Source organism: Bos taurus, chromosome 10, assembly GCF_002263795.3.
Source record: "Bos taurus isolate L1 Dominette 01449 registration number 42190680 breed Hereford chromosome 10, ARS-UCD2.0, whole genome shotgun sequence".
NCBI lineage: Eukaryota > Metazoa > Chordata > Mammalia > Artiodactyla > Bovidae > Bos > Bos taurus.
Genome location: NC_037337.1, coordinates 71469054 through 71486801, shown reverse-complemented (window position 1 = coordinate 71486801; position 17748 = coordinate 71469054). Strand labels below are relative to the sequence as shown.

The 17748-nt window shown below is 42.8% G+C and overlaps 1 protein-coding gene and 1 long non-coding RNA gene across 7 annotated transcripts in view; one reads left to right on the top strand and one right to left on the bottom strand.

Moving 5' to 3' along the window:
* Positions 1 to 7473, bottom strand: part of DAAM1 (dishevelled associated activator of morphogenesis 1) — a 191639-nt gene extending 184166 nt beyond the window's left edge. For 3 of the 5 annotated variants that reach the window (XR_009496029.1, XM_005211965.5, XM_005211966.5), the window contains exon 1: positions 7365 to 7473. The gene's annotated coding sequence lies outside the window, so the exon portion shown is untranslated. 5 annotated transcript variants of the gene reach the window in all.
* Positions 7474 to 7554: 81 nt separating this feature from the next.
* On the top strand, positions 7555 to 13896 carry LOC112448505 (uncharacterized). Of its 2 annotated transcripts, none has more exons than XR_003036883.2 (4): positions 7555 to 8056; positions 10012 to 10132; positions 10766 to 10842; positions 12460 to 13896. It is a non-coding gene; the product is annotated as an uncharacterized lncRNA (long non-coding RNA). The 2 variants fall into 2 exon arrangements; XR_009496225.1 differs by lacking the exon at positions 12460 to 13896 and adding an exon at positions 12073 to 12286.
* The last annotated feature ends 3852 nt before the right edge of the window (positions 13897 to 17748 follow it).

Below are 17748 nucleotides of genomic sequence, written 5' to 3'. Positions count from 1 at the left end.
GTCCCTAGTCTAACCCTTTGTCACAGAACTAGGTACTAAATTAACTTGTGTCTAGACATCTCACTGCTCAGTTTTACCAAAACTCTATGCAACAAATATAAATTTCAGCCTAGACGCATGTGAACAATCTAGTTCACCAGGTGAATGATTCTGGCCATGATCCTTCACTCTTCTTCCAGGGTACAAATCTGCAAAAGCTTTATGGGAGAAGAGTGAAGCCCAGAAAGGGCACCAAAGCACGCACTAATGACTGCGGTCACACCCCTAAGAAAGGGAAAAGATGATGGCTGTGTTTTAGGAAGCTGCCCCTATTCCTGACCCACTCTTCACAGGAGGACACCTGTCAGAAGCAGAAACACAGTTCCTTGGCAAATTGCCAGTGAAGCCCTGCCTCTAACTTATGGGGTCTGAAAAACACTAAAACCCTCATCAGTTCATTTTCTAATATGGGACCATCATCGCCCTTAGTGATGAGGGCTATATGCTGATATATCCACAGGGTCTATCCACTGTCTAGTCTCCTTTGTGACCAGGAGCACAAAGAATTAAAAAAAAAAAAGTTCCTAGGATTACAGGTGCAGTTGGTGGCTCCAAGAACAGGCAAAACTAACTCATGCCCTTGACCTGGCTTGTACATCACTAACAAAATGAGCTTAGCCAGTAAGCCAGAATATGAGAACTTATCTCAAAAAACAGAAGATGGGCATCTGCATTGCCCAGATAATACCCAAAGCTCAGATCTAGACTATCTACACTTGGAAATCTAAATTCAGACACTCCATCAGATGGGCAATGTTTGCCAATCATACAGCAGGTCTGTTTCCTACCACTGCCCCCCTCCCCGCCCTAGAAATAAAGATGACAAAGACCAGTTTAATAGGTGACCCTAATTGTGTGCCCAGCAGAAACGGGAACCTTCAACTCTGATCCTGGTGCAATTTATGGAACAGAAAGAGCTCGGGCTATTAGTAAAGGTGAATGACATACTTAGGAAACCTAACAAGATGAATTTTAAAAATTCTTCTGAAATTAATGTCTGTTGAATGAATATTATGTTTGAGCAGCTTAAGGGCTAACAAGCCTTTTGCTTTCATTTTCCTTTCCTGGCAATATGCTGTTAGGGCCTAACTTCCCTATTATTTCCCTAAATGACACAATTTGTATTTTATTCAATAGTCTTCATTAAATATTGTCAACGTGGCAAAATATCCAGTGTTAAGCCAGAAGTAAGAGATCTATTGTAAGTCAGGAAATCACACCAACATTGGAAATTGAACTTACTTCCCTAGTTTTTCCACATTTAATTCACAATAGTGGCTATGGTTTAAAAGAACTGCAATTGTATATTTGGCACCAAATTTGCTCCACTGTAAAAATAAGCCTCTTTTCTAAGGTGAGGGTTCGGAAAAAGGCTTAATATCTAAGCATGTGTGCTAAGTTGCTTCAGTTGTGCCTGACTCTGTGACCCCATGGGCAGTAGTCCGCCAGGCTCCTCTGTCCATGGGATTCTCCAGGCAAGAATACTGGACTGGGTTGCCATGCCCTCCAGGGGATCTTCCTGACCCAGGGATTGAACCCACGTCTCTTATGTCTCCTGCACTAGCAAGCAGGTTCTTTACCACTAGCACCACCCAGGAAACCCATCTAAGGATAACCAACATTAGATGACATGTTTGACTACTGCTCAAGTTTTCATTATTTTCTTTTCAAAAGAGCTTTCACCATAAATATTAAAAGACAACAGGGAGTTGGGAAGCTAAGAAATTATGGGAGTCTTAAATCTCAAAACAGGTTTCTATGGCCCTGCTCTGAGTGAGAAGGGCTTTCTTCAGATAAAAGATTCAACCCACTGAAAAGTTATCTCAGGTAACAAGAGGGTTTAACGCACATAGATTCAGAGATGGCAGGTAAAAGCATTTCCTTTTTCAAGTAATTTGCCAATCATTCACAAAGCAAAAAGGAGAGAGTTCAAAAATTCTTATCATTCAAATACACAAATGCAACATTCCTAATCTCATGTAACATTTTTTGTTCCAGAAAATCAGACTCTAAGAAACTTTTAAGTCAATAGGCAGTTTTAGTCTCAATCGACCTTATTTACTGTCATTGACCCCAGCACTGTTTCTAAATCAAAAGACACAAAGGAAGTTGTGACTCCTCCTACTCAGTGGAGAGAAAACCCGAGGCAAGGCAATAATGTGTGTGCGAGTGTGCGTGCAAGGGGGGAGGGGTGGAGGTAAAGAATTAGAAGCCTGGGTCCCTAATCGGGTCTGGCAGTTACTAGCTGTGTGAGTTCAGTGAGTTTGTGAACTTCTTCATGCCTCAGTTTCCTCAACTATAACACGGTGATAACAGTACCTACCCACTACAGCTGTGAAAGAGGCCATGGTAAAGCTCAAGAAAAGTATTAGGAAAGGCCTGACCCCAGCTTAGCACCTCACATTGCTTGACTGTTAGTATCACATTAGCTGTGACTATTTTTGGCTGTGTGGTCAGGCTGAGGGCTCTTAAGGAGGAAGGTGCCACGGATGGTTGTGAAAATGGAGAGCGAGGCAGGGAAGGCTTCCCAGAAGCTGGAACTGAGAGGGCAAGGAGAATTCAGATGCTCAGATGAGGGGAGCCATCATTGCAGAAAGTCATAGATGGGATAAAAGCCAGGAGTACTTAAACATCCACAGGGACAATAAGCTCACCAAGGCTGAGGGTGTATTTGGTGACCTCAGATTAATGGGCAGGGGTGGGGCAGGCTCTATGTGCTCGTTGGTACGCTCCTAGGATTTAATCAAATCATTTTTAGACATGTGTCCCGTGAATGCAAACTCATTCCAAAATGCTTATTTCTCTGTTTTTGGAACAGTGGAGATGCCAGAAAATACAAAGGTAAACACTTTTTTTTTTTTTTTTTGCTGCGGAAATAGTCTGCTAGAGTGGAATGTAGGTCACCCAGATCCACTTGCATCTCATCTTCAACTGTCCCTCTTTCAGTGGGGCCACGGAGTAGCAGCTTGAAGGAAGGGAGAAGAGGGGCACTTCAGATCCATCCTTCAACTCCAATCTATCAACCCCTCAACCACTCCAAGCACATCCTTCAAGAGAGGTATCCTTGGACAGCCAGCCCCAGCCTGCCCCACCAACCTACAGACACAGTCCTCCTTACAAGTTCTGAAATATTACCTATGCAGCAGTTGCCTCTAAACTGTGCTCTCAAATAGACCAAACTACTATGATCTGATGCTCTAAGTGTTTAAGATACATATACTCACTTAAAAGATTCCCTCCATTACCAAGTTAGACATTTTGATACCAAAATAAGTGACAGGAGCTCACATTCCTTATCCAAAGGAAAAAAAACTACAAAAAAGAAGGACTTTTGTTTTGACTGGGGCCACCTATAGAGATTAAACAAGTTTGCTATCCTAAATGGGCAAAGTTGCTTTGTTTCCTGCAATACTAGAATAGACTTAACACTTAGAAATGCCAGGGGCATGATGCGAAGCCAGGGAGGGCCCCCACAGAAGTTACCACCTCTGTGATTATTTCCTGAACCAAACACCTAAGGATATCAGTGGTACCAAGTTTTGTTGGAAAAGCTTGTTCCCCCTGATCCAACAGCTGTAAGTTTTTAAGTAATTTCACAGAAGACCTCAAGATTCTCAAGCCAAAGCCACTCTTTATACAATCCCCCAAATATTTACAAAATGAAACACTTTCAGTCTTAACTATGTTTTATTTGTAAACACCTTATTTGTTCTGATGACCACAGTATCAACAGTAAAAGCAGCCTTTTAAACAAAGTAGCTCAAATAAAACCACACACAGAGAGACACACCAATTCTTAACACCCAGAGGCGTGTCCACAAAGCAAGAAAGTCAGGATTCAAATTCCTTGGCACCTACTCACTGAGCTCCTGTAAGCACCACCCAAGGACATGGCCCACTGCAACCTCTTTACTATCACATCTCCTCACTCATTTACACTTCTGAAAACCCACAGAATGCAAATTACTGGACAATAACTAAATGCTACAAATACTGGGCAAATGTCTTTACCCTGTTCTCCTCTCATATCAGCAGTCTGAATAACTTACCCTGTTCATAGAATAACGCCACCCCAGATGAGCGACCTATTGTCCACCTTTCTACTTAATGGTGCTTCTGGGGGGTCACTCATGGCCTAGTAGAAGTCTCTATCTTTGCCTTGGTCTCTCTCCCTATTCTCCTGTTGTACACCTCCTGGGAAAGTTATCTGGGCCAAGGACAGTACAACAGAGAGAAATTGAGAAATGTCTGATTTGGGGTAATAAGAAGTGTATTAAGAATTATGGGGGTGGGGGGTAGTCTGTGAGAGAATATATCCCAAAAGCAAACAGTTACAATTCAATTATTTCAAACACTTGGAAGGCCTTTTATGCCTCAAGTCACATGCTGCACAGGAGTTCTGGTTTACGCTGAGATGAAACTGCTTGACAGAAAACTAAGGACTGTTACAACTGGTGACAAAACTATCAGTGGAAAGAATATAGATCTTGGATCTCCAATCATGTTCTACAAATACTTATAAAACACCTGCCAATGGCCAAACACTGCTTTAATTGCTGGATACGCAGGGATAGATTAGACAAAGACTCTGCTCTCAAAAGACCCTCTGAGTGGGAAAAACCCACAAACGGTGGGATTGTTAACAGCATTACAGGGAATCAAGAAGTGAGATAATTGAAGGCAATTGTAGTTTGTAGTGAAATATCAGTGCAGTGAAATTTCTGATACTCTTTCCTCATGGGGATGTAACCACCTACTTAAAACCAGATGATGAATGTCAACCGCCTGGCACACAGCATCCCCAAGCATTTACCTGCACGTGAATGCACATGCATTGATGCTAACAGATATACACATACCCCTTAATTGCAATATCTGTGATAATACACTACCGTATGAAATGAAAGCAGAAGGTAAGCAAAATGTATAGCTCAATTACTCTTAATGCAATTAAATTACCAATAACTGCATTCAACGAGAATCTAAAAAGTCAAAACCTAAACAATTCTACAATAAAAAGATAAATAGACATCCAGGTACTGGGATAATAGTAATAACAGTAGAACTAATATTATAAATACTAATATAGCTGCTTTGCCCACTTTGAAGGATTACCATGAGACCCAGGCTATTTTGCTATACAAGTAGGGCTCAGATATTAACCCGATGTCACAGTGTCAAAAGCTGGGCTTAAATTCTCATCTTCAGATTTCTCTGAAAAAAATAAAAGACAACGAACAACTCCTTCCTAGAGTCACAAGACTTTATACTGAAATCAACTTTAGGAAACACTCTATGCTGCTTTCCCCAGGTCAACAATGACTGAGGTCCCCAGAGGCAGAGGGTTCACCCCAGAATGGGGAAGCCAGTAATGCCAGAGCAGAACTCAGGCTTCCTAGATCCCAACCCTCTCAAAGATCTGAATCCTCTAGGCAGGCTTTTAGATTTCATTAGAAACACATGGGATAGCAGTGACTTCCAGAACTCAATTTCAGTCATTACTTGTCCCTAGAATTGCACTTAGGGTAAATTGAGGACCTTTACTGGTAGCCAGGGAGCTCTCTTCACGCATGACAGAGAACTCCCTCCTTGAGAAAGCTGTTCCCAACACTGTTACATATGTTATTAGGAAAATGAAGCAGCTAGAGTGAAAGAGTAAAGAGAGCTTTTGGTTGTAATTTTCGGAGTCTGCCTTAGGACAAAGGCTCTTAACAGCTTTTTCTGGGGATGGAGCTGGAGAGACCAGGTATGGGCTTGACAGAGGGAAAGGGGTCTAAAAATTGTATTCAAGCTATTTACAGGGAATAGAGAGAGCCAGGACTGTGAAACCGGTGACCAGGAGAGAGCAGCTGGGCCCAGGGCGAGCATCTGACCACACCTACTGGCCACGCCCTCCCAGCTGCCCGCAGGGCCACGACGAATTGAAACAGCAGTGGGAGCAGTTAAGATTCCGACGGCAGGAGTCGCCATGGCAACAGGATTCGTCTTGCAGGCAAACTCCGCTTCAATTCACCAGGTCCTTCCCGAGCCTCGGGAAACTACTAGCTCAACGGGAGCAAAACGGTCATGGGTGGCATTTACTCTTAATGCTCTCCTTGAGCATCCTGGAGATGGGGGGCGAAGGGTGAGGGGCTCGGTAGTGAACGACGGTTGGAGTGTACTCGATTCCTGGGTCCACTAAAATATTTTATAGGCACGAGAGGCAGAATACCCCAATCGCAGGCTGAGAGCAACTTGAGAACAGAGCCTTTAGCAAAGGTTTGATGAATGAGTAAGAGAAAGGATAAGGCTGCTAGGGAAAGGAAGTCCAGAGGACTTTATTATATAGAGTTCTTGGGCTTCGCACACGTCTCCATGCGAATCACAAGCAGTTGGATTTTCATCACTAGCTGGGAAAACCGATTACCCAGCCCTTCTGTTCCACTGCGACTCGTATCGTTAGATTATTCAACTCTACCCACCGCTTTACCACGGCCCAGCCAGCGCTCCGGGCAGACTCTTCGTCCTAGCTCAAGTAATCCTGGTCGAGGGAGCCATCAGTGCAAGGGGCACCAAGGTGTGCCCTACCCAAAGGGACGGGGGGCTGGATCGCCCTGTGGCGCCTCGAACCCGGTCCGCAGGCTACGCAGCCTCCCCTCGCCGCTGTCCGCAAACACCCCTCGCTCCTTCCGCAACGTGGGTTTCCCTCCTCTTTCTCGTTTGAGACCTTGAGCTTCCAACTTCGCCTAAATTACAGTCATCCCATCCCTTTCCAATGAGTCTTGAGGCGAGGGTACCCGGGATAGCGGGGGTTCTGCTGGGACGCGAACGAGTAAATGAGTCCCGCCTCTTCGGTTACCACTCTAACAAGCCTACCTCGGGATTCTCCCTTCCAGAGCCTCCCGGGCCAGCAACTCCCTACAGTAGCAGTGCCCGCAGCACCCAGCAGAGGCCAAGAGCCCCAGAGCCCCAGCGTGTCATCGGCAAGGCGGCGAGTGGTACCCTGCTGGCTCTCTTGGCATCCAAGCGCCTCAGAAAGAAAGAAGGGAGGCAACTCCGTCCTCGGGGAGCCTTCCCCCGGGCTCGCCTTGCTTTGAGCCGCGCTTGCAGCCATTTTCCCAAACCCAGCTTGGCAGCTGGGAGCTGTCTAGGTCCTGTTCCCACCCAGACCCAACCTGAAGGACGGGTTTAATATTTACCTACTGGCCCGGGAGCTCCGGGAAGGCAGCGGGAGGGCGCGCTGCGAACCCAGCACCGGGCCGCGAAGAAGCGCGCCCACCCCCGCGCCACCGCGCGGTGCCTCTTAATGAATGAGTGCGGAGGGCGACGCGGCACGTCCCCCTTACCTGAGCAGCCCCTGCATGCTGAAAAGGCGGCTCTGCGCTCCGGGTACAATGGGATCCGGTTAAACAGTTTCCTCCACAGCCGCTCGTAGGTTACCAACTCGCAGGTGACATCACCCTCTCCTCGCCTGATAGGATACAATGTGGCGCCCACTGCGCATGGACTCCCGGGCCGGGCCCGTGTACTCCTGGGAATCGTAGTTCACACTCCACAAGCAGAGCCTGGATAGCTACGCTCCTGAGGTTCTGGAAACTACACTTCCCAACAAACTCCGGACCCTCTTCGTCCCCGCCCCTATTCCCGCCCACTCCGGGACCCGCCCCCTCCCCGCCCTCCAGCCTTGCTGTAGTAGCGGTGGTCGCTCAGGAGCCGAGTTGCAGGCTGCGCGGGCAAGAGCTGGGGGGGAAGCTCCCTGAGGTCGTGTCCTTTGACTTGACCTCCTCTAGGCCCCGTGCGGTCTCTGAGGGACCAGCGGGGTCCAGGCTACTGCACATCAGCCAGGCAGCTCTGATCAACCCAGCTCTATTGGCCCCAGCTGGGAAGAGATTAAGCCTTTCACTGTCTTCCCTCTGCGCAGCAACTAATGAATAGGACACTCTGGTTTCTGGGTTAAATGCGGTCCTGGAATTCCCCAAGTCCCGGACGATGAAGGACGCTGACCCCGAAGGAAAGAAATCTCCTCGTGCCCCACTTGGTACAAATCACCTGCCTTCTCTTTCCTTCTCCCATTTAACGGAGTCAGGGTGACCAGCCAGAACTCGGGGAACAGCTTAGTCGGCTGAGCTGACAGAATAACGCAGGGTGTCAGTAATAAAAAAATGCAGTGTAACAGACTAGATAGTCGCCGCAGCCCTCCGTCAGGGAGGCTGCTGCTGCTGCAGAGATAATACTATCGCGCAGCCATGCTTTTGTTCTTCTCTGCAGCAGACTTCCCGCTCTCATGGCTCTGAATTCACAGGAAGACAACATCCTTGCCTGAAGTTTTAATAAATAACACATATGTATACATGTACTCTTAAATGCACACACTTTCCCCTCAATTTATATACCATACTCTTCAAATTTTTGTACGACTTCAGCCAAACAACACATCATGCTGTTCAGGAATTACTGTGATATTAATAACCTATATGTTTAATTAAAAGTAAGCAAAAGGTATGTAGAATTCTGAACCTTCAGGAAATTTTTATTTTTAATATGTATTTTTTCCATGGCACTTTACATTACTCAATGATCACCAAACGTTATGAAAAATTAACATTGAGAGCAAATCTCTAGGTGTCTTTTTAAATGAAAAAAAAAATCAATACATCCAGTTATTCCAGTTGTAAAGGTAAATTGTAATGACATTCAATATCTTAGTCACATTTAAGGATTAGTGCACACCCCTGTTTCCACTAGCAGAATGTCTAGAAGACCACGGTTTGTGGGGAGAACAAAAAAAAAAAAATTCACAAAATTTCAAACAATTCTCTACCTAATTGTTGGTGAAAGTCTTATCACTCTTATTTTCTCATATCATTGTGCAAGAATAATGGGGTTCAAGAGAAAAATATTCATGGAACTAATTGAGAATCTCAGGAAAAAGAAATGTTTTGTTTTTCTGAGGGAGAGATTCTAGCACTAAATTTTGATTTTCTTTTAACAAGCCAATTTCTTACACCAGACACATTTTTCTCCACTGAAGGAAGATGACTTTGAGTATTGCTCTCCTGTTCTGAGCTATTCCACCCATTCCAAATATTGTTTTACATGGAACCTAGACAATACAAATGTTCCATTGGCCAACAGATCAAGAGTACAATCAGTGATATTCTAGCTAATGGGTAGACTTAATGTATTGAAGTTCATTGTGGGGAAATATTCAGAAAGAAACTTGACCTGGGAGGATTCTTAAAGCTCTCCCAATCTTGTCACTGTGTAAAGCTTTTAGATGGAAATATAATCATTGAGCCTGAAATTTATTTAGTCAAACTGGATGTGGAGATTCTTTATAAGGCAAGACTTAGCCTTACAGATAAAAGTCTATTACAGTATTGAGATATACTCTGAGGAGTAACTCTACAGGGTAAATCACCCTTCAGCAGGTTCTCTTTGGTCTTCAGTAATGAAGGAGAGGATGAAGTCTGCCTGAAGAAAAAATTCCATTCTCTATAGCAATTAATATTATAGGGATGTGCTGTATTACATATATCATTTTTCTATGTAAAGGACATCATACACACTAGATTATAAGCACAGAAATGTGTGGATATACATGTGAGTTGCCCTTACTATTAAATAGATATAAATATAGATAATAAATACTGAAAGCAAGCCATTATGTTTGGAAGCATTTTCCTATGTGTGATGAATTTGAACTGATCCCTGCACACTATTTCATTGGTAACCAGGGGAAACAAAGATGGCTCTTCAGCATCAGAAATGCAATCTGTGGATCTGGAACCAGAGGAAGCTTAACAGCATCTATGCAGACAGAAAGGAAACCCACCCCCCGCCCCAACACACACACACACATTCACATAAACTCATTGTGTGTATTTCTTTCTAGATAAAATAGTCTCATCAGCCATCAGAAACACCCACTCTGTGTAGCTTAATTTATGCTCTCAAATGAGTTTTTTAAACTTTTTTCTTTTCTTTTTAAAGGACTGCTATTATTTCAGAATGATCTTATGAAAGGCTGCGTCTTGTCCAATACTCATTACCTATTAATTAAGAACCCACAGGACCACGGAGAATAGATTTAATTGACCATCTACAGAAGAAGGTAAGGGAAAGGCACCCTGGTATGTTTTGCTCATCATTCAGAATATTTTCTCTCGGTAATGGTTACAAGGTTTTATTCTAGATGCTGGGTTTTAGATAAGGGAGGAAGTGAGATATCAACAGAGAAAGAATTTGAAGTTTGTAGCCCTGCATGTGTTTTCACACAATAGCTTGGTGTTTTGCAACAATTGAGGTTGGGTACTAAGTCCAGGTTTGGGATCTTGCCATTTTGCCACTTTTGAGCTACGAGACTTTCTTTCATGTTGCTATTTTCTCTGAGTTTCAGTTTCCTTATTTTTCAAATGGAGCTAATGGTAAACTTACTTCACAACATTTTTTTTAGCGATTGGGTAAGACAGATAAAAACACTTTTCAAATTGAAAATAACTATACAAATGCCAGTTCTTGTTATTATTTGCAATTTTCTCCTGACGGTTATTTCAGAAATGTCAGCCCTAATTATGGAACAAGTTAATAAGAACCTAGTTAATTATTAGAAATTATACAGTGTGCACATATTATTTCAGTAATTTGCCAGTTGGCCAAATGTTCTTTGAGTAAAAAAATATGAAATCCACATTAAACAGTGCTAGCCCTCAGCTTGCTTTCTTATACACACCTTGTCCTTACACAGCATCCAGCTAACTTCTGTATCCCAGGTCGTCTTCCCCGAACTTCCCAGCCAGGAGAAGCACTGCTGGAAGACCAAAGGTAGGAGGAAGGGAGAAGACAGGGTGTTTCGTTACCACCACAAAGTTGCACTTGGGTGATGTTTCTGGCAGCTGCAGCAGCATTTTCCACTTTGGACTGGTTCACTGTGGTTCCAGCTTCTTCCAGGTCACTGTGCCTTTGTTAATGCCATCTTCTCCAATTGTACCTCCAGCCTACTGGTGGGGGTAGCTTCCTGCTGTTGCTAATCTTGTTGCCTGTTTGTCTTCTCAGACCTTCTATCACCAGTGTGACCAATTCCCTGTACTGTATTATCTGTTTTAAATGTTTAGAATGGTTTTTGTTTTTGTGGTGGAACACAACTCATATACTCATGTCTTAGTTTAAGTTCTTTTAGAGGCAGGCAACAGAAACTTGCAAACAGGCCAGTTTGCAAAATAATGAAGGTATTAAGCTGTATTCAAAGGATTGAACAACCAAGGCTCCACTGAAGAGCAGGAGCCAGACCAGCTCTGGGAACCCCAACAGTGGTGGTTTTGGACCTTCTTTCCAGAGCACTGCTCTAATAGCCCCCAGTCTCTGTGTCTCTTTGTTCCAATTTTCAAATTGCTGAGAAAAACTGGTTGCCCTGTCTCAGAGCGACTGTCCCAGACTTAATTATCTACAGCAGTAATTCTTCAAGGAGGGCCCCAGATCTGCAGCATTAATGTCACCCGAGCACTTGTTAGAAATGCAAATACTAGTGCCCCACCCACAGATCTACTGGAAAAGAAACTGTAGGGCTGGGCCCCACAGTCTGTTTTTTGATACGTCCTCAAGCCTATTCTGACACTCAATGACAGTTTTCAAGCCATTTGTCTATAGCAAAGATTACAAGATCGTGTGGCTCAGATGTGATTACTCAGGGCCTATCCCTGTGTGTCTGGGAGTCTTCCCAGAGAGGAAGCAGTGTTGTGAACTTGGCCGCCACCCCTAAGAGGCGTCAGGGGAAGCTGGTAAATCTGTCAAGATCTTAAGGATAAATTTTGATTCTTCCTGAGGGAGAGGACTTTGTAGCATTCTGAACCAACTGAAATCAATTTATTCACTGCAGAGGCATTTGAAAAAGATTCGTTTCACTCTGAGAATTCAGAAAAGCTGAAAAACCAGCACTGGGGCAGGACAAGGGGGATGGAATCTTATAAAAAATCTAAGAATACTAACAATAACGTCAGCCCACAGTAACAGAAGATATGAAAATAGTTCCAGTAACTCAAATTCTCTCCACTGCAGTCTCATCTGAACAGTTCCTGGGAATTCAGAAACAAAAACTGTTTGACTCTCTTAGCTGCAATCCCTGTATCACCTTCTTTATAACTGGTTTACCCTTAGTCCATCTATGAGACCTACACTTTTCAATTCTGTACCACTGGCCCCATGTGGCTATTTAAATTTATATTAATTAAAATTAAATAAAATGTAAGCGATCAGTTCCTCATTCACAATAGTCACATTTCAAGCAATGAAGTCACACATGGCTAATGGATATCATATTGGACGCTTCGGAAACAGAGCATTCTCATCATTTCAAAAAGTCCTATTGGACACCACTGCCCTAGACTTTTACCTCACGAATTTTCAGATCATGCTGAAATCTACCCTTCCCCCCATCTTTTCCAGGTCAAATTCCAGGCAGAAAGAATGAAAAAGTGAAAGAGAAGGGGAAAAAAATCTGATTGTTCCAGTTCACCATTATAAGCCACATCATAGTATATATCACTGCCCACCATGAAAAAGGCATTTGGCGGAACAGAAAAATGGCCAAAAATCTTGAATAGGTACCACACACAACTGCCCCCTTCCCAACATCCAAATGGTCAATAAACATATGAAAAGATACTCAAATTAATTACCCACCAGGGAAATATAAAGACCACAATGGGGATGCTACTGCAGATTCATCAGATTGGTTAAAATTAAAAGCACTAATTATATTAAGGATTGGCAAAGATGAGAAGCAACTTAAATCTCACGTAGCCAGTGAAAGTATAAATTTGTATAATTGCTTTGAAAAACTCTTTGTTAGTAATCACCAAGAGTGAACACTCACATACTTGATATAGCCCAGCAATCCACTCCTAGAAATATACCCAACAGAATTGCTTATATACGTATGTTCATAACAAGACACATATTTCAATATTCACAGCAATGCTATTCAGCCCATGGTTGCTATGCAATGTTTGGGATATACTTATATTAAAAATATTCTTCATTGTTTGCCTGAAATTCAAATTTAACTGAGAGTTCTGCATTTTTATTTACCAAATCTGGCAATCCCATTGTATAATCTCAAACTGGAAACAGCACAATTGTTCACCAAATGTAGAATGCATAGATACATCGTGGCACAGACACATAATTAATGCTATGTAACCGGAGTCAGCAAACTTTTTGTGTAAATGGCTACATAGTAAATACTTTTCAGGCTCTGTGGGCTATATGATCTCTGTTACAACTACCCAACTCTGCCACTGTAGCTTGACAGCCGGCCATAGATGTAAATTGAAGAGCACAGCTGTATTTCAATAAAACTTTATTGACAACCACAGTCAGCTGGCCTGTAAGAAATAGTTTTACAGGCTCTCCAGAAATGATAGTGAATGAGTCCTGTCTCCATGTAAGAATATGAATGAACCTCACAAAATTAACACTGAGTCAAAGAGCATATACTGTATGATTACATTTACATAAAATTCAAAAACAGGTACAACTAAGAGTGGTATGAGAGACGAAATAGTAGTATCTTCAGGAGATAGTAAGAGGAAAGAGAATGAAGAAAGTCTCTGGGATGTTGGTAGTGTTCAAAATTTTTCTGAGTTATACGAGTATTTCACTTTGTGAAAATTCACCATACTGTATACTTACAATTTGTGTGTGTTTGTATATGTGCATTATATGAAAATAAAATATTAATACTTATATAAATTAAAAACTAGGCCAAATTATCTCAACATCATGCCCATAAGAAATTATTTTACAAATTCTGGTACCCATGTCTTTTGCTTATCCCTAATTACAACAGGAATTCATGTTCTTTGTAGAGACTTTTCAAAATATTGCTACTTAAGGTGATAAAATCTCCCATAGGCCTACAAACTAGTGAGAAAGATTAACATTTCTTTCCCTTGCCCTTCTTCTCTTTCAAAGTCAGGGTCATTTTATTTTACAAATGGCTTACTTTATTTAAAAAATTATACCTTGGGCATTCTCTATGTCATTGATTTTTTATGTTTTATCATGTGAAAGTAACCATTTTTTATTTAATTAATCACCTGTTATAGAATAAATCATTTCCAATTTTTTTATATTATCAGTAACTGTGATGTACCTAATAGTTCAGTTGTACCCATCCATGATTACATCTTTAGGAGTAGATATACAGCATAGGAGGCTATAAAGACTTTTCATGCTTTTGATGCCAAACTGACCAGATACATGTTGTTATTATTTGTTGATATTATGGTTGATATATCCTATGAGCCCACATAGTTCTGGTAACCTCTCTGAAAGACCTCAATCATATCCTGAAAGCAATTTAAACTCTTTGAGACAAAGTCTAATCATGCTAATTGGGTGGTTGAAGGAACTTCCATAGGAATGAATGTCCAGGGGAAAGTGAAGTACTTCTGTGTTCACAGTTAACTGACCTCTAGGATTTGCTAGGTGTATTCATTTGCTCAAGATACATAAGTGAGTACCACAGACTGGGTGGCTTAAACAACAAAAATGTATTGTCCCAGTTCTAGAGGCTAGAAGTTTAAAATCAAGGTGTGAGAGGTTTAGCCCCCTCTGAGAACTGTGGGCTCCAAAATCACTGCAGATAGTGACTGCAGCCATGAAATTAAAAGACGCTTACTCTTTGGAAGGAAAGTTATGACCAAGCTAGACAGCATATTAAAAAGCAGAGACATTACTTTGCCAACAAAGGTCCATCTAGTCAAGACTATGGTTTTTCCAGTGGTCATGTATGGATGTGAGAGTTGGACTGTGAAGAAAGCTGAGCGCCGAAGAATTGATGCTTTTGAACTGTGGTGTTGAAGACTCTTGAGAGTCCCTTGGACTGTAAGGAGATCCAACTGTCCATCCTAAAGGAGATCAGTCCTGGGTGTTCATCAGAAGGATTGATTTTGAAGCTGAAACTCCAATACTTTGGCCACCTGATGCAAAGAGCTGACTCATTTGAAAAGACCCTGATGCTGGGAAAGATTGAGGGCAAGAGGAGAAGGGGACGACAGAGGATGAGATGGTTGGATGGCATCACCGACTCAATGGACATGGGTTTGGGTGAACCTGGAGTTGGTGATGGACAGGGAGGCCTGGCATGCTGCGGTTCATGGGGTTGCAAAGAGTCGGACACGACTGAGCGACTGAACTGAATTGAACTGAGAACTGTGAGGGGGAGGATCTATTCCAGGCCTCTCTCCTTGGCTTGTAGATGGCCATCTTCTCCCCATGCTTCTTCATTTCATCTTTCTCTATGTGTGTCTGCCCCTGTGTCCAAATATCTACTTTTCCTAAAGACACCAGTCATATTGGATTATGGGGTTACTCTGATAAACTCTCTTTAGCTTGATTACTTCTGTAAAGACCTTACTTATACATGAGGCCACATGCTAAGGTACTGGGGGTTAGGATTTCAACACAAGAATTTTTTTTCCCTTTGAGGTGGGAAATGGGAGAACGCAATTCAACACTTAATACTAGGTAAACCAGAATAAGAGAAAACTGGCATTATCAATCTCAATTCTAATGTTATACCCCAGTGTGCTTCCTAGATGGTACTGCTGCTGCTGTTAAGTCACTTCAGTCGTGTCCGACTCTGTGCGACCCCATAGATGGCAGCCCATCAGGCTCCTCTGTTCCTGGGATTCTCCAGGCAAGAACCCTGGAGTGGGTTGCTATTTCCTTCTCCAGTGCGTGAAAGTGAAAAATGAAAGTGAAGTCGCTCAGTCGAGTCCGACTCTTAGAGACCCCGTGGACTGCAGCCTACCAGGCTCCTCCGCCCATGGGATTTTCCAGGCAAGAGTACTGGAGTGGGGATGCCATTGCCTTCTCCGCTAGATGGTACTAGTGGTAAAGAATCCCCCTGCCAATGCAGGAGATGTGAGACACAGGTTCAGTCGCTGAGTGAGGAAGATCCCCTGGGGGAGGAAATGGTAACCTACTCCAGTATTCTTGCCTGGAGGATCCCATGGACAGAGGAGCCTGGCAGACTACGGTCCATAGGGTTGCAAAGAGTCGGACATGACTGAAGCGACTTAGCACTTAGCACACACATGTTATAGTCACATAAATTTTAAAACAGTCGAACACCTGATTAGGCAATACAGATAGGATCAAAACCCTGAAGACAGCAAACTGAAACTCCTCAAATAATAGAAACAGAAAATACAGAGTGGTTCCTGCATCACGTGTGGAAGCCTTGATATTGACTCTTTCTAGCTTTGAAGGCTGACATTTGCCTCCAGGTACCCAGTCCTGTCACTTTTGATCAAGAATTCTCAGATGAAAATTCACGGACTTTCCAATGGTAAAAATTATCTTGCCATACACTTTAGACAAACCAGCCCGAGTTAGCTTTCAAAATATCCCCTACTGAGTGTGTCATACAATTTTCATTTTCTTTTTCTCTTTAAACATCAAGTCTCTGCATGGGCTCTTAAATGGGCAGTTCATGTGTGGCAAATTGATCTAAAAGATGGGCTGGGTGTTCTTCGGAGACAAAGAATTCTGTTTACTTTTATTGGTTTTGTAACTTTCCTCATTGGGAATTATCCTGGCAGATACATTCTTCTTTGTAGCTGAAATATTACAGCTTGCAGGATTTATGTAAGAGCCTTGTTTCACAGCAGGTTGTGCTGGCACTTAGGCACTGGATTTGGAGATTAGGGATGACTTTAGTCCTGTATTACATGAGAACCTTGTGATGTGGAATTTCTCATGGAAAGCCACACTTCAATACAATATGTCACGGCATATTATCTTTGTGAGAGTATTTTCTCTTCACCAAACTGTGATTGTAACCTTTTCTCTCGGGTTGTCTGTGCCCTCTCCCTGTGTCTCAAGCTCCTAAGATAATATTTGGGGTTGTCAGAAGACCAGCCACCCAGTTAAAGGGAGGAAAGGAGATATTGGAATGCTTTATTCTGGCTTTGCTTTCCTGCAAGTGACAGGTTTTCTTCTCTGGGATTTATGTTATTGTTTCAGAAAATTATACTTATTTGAACCTAAACATAGTTAAAGCAAGTAAAATATGACCCTGTTACTTTTTAGTTGTATAACAGTGATCCTGAATAACCATATAATCTCCCTCATATGCATGTTAACTATGTTGGAAACTCTTTCACCTCTGACTACAAACCCACTAGTTTTGCAAGCCAAGTAGCTTTCAGTAAGGTCAATGCGAGGATGGGAACTTCCAAAGAAAACCCAGATGTCTCAGAGATGAATGTAGGATTTAAACTAAGGTTTTTTGTGCCCCTAATATACTAGTCCAGAGTCGGACACGACTGAGCAACTTCACTTTCATTTTTCACTTTCATGCATTGGAGAAAGGAAATGGCAACCTACTCCAGTATTCTTGCCTGGAGAATCCCAGTGACAGGGGAGCCTGGTGGGCTGCCATCTCAGGGGTCGCACAGAGTCGGACACGACTGAAGCGACTTAGCAGCAGCAATACACTAGTCCAAGATACCCCTCTAGATACCCCACGTCCAAGGTAAGAGAAACCCAAGTAAGATGATAGGTGTTGCGAGAGAGCATAAGAGGGCAGACACATTGAAACCATAATCACAGAAAACTAGTCAACCTAATTATATGGAACACAGCCTTGTCTAACTCACTGAAACTAAGCCATGCTGTGTGGGGCCACCCAAGACGGGTGGGTCATGATGGAGAGGTCTGACA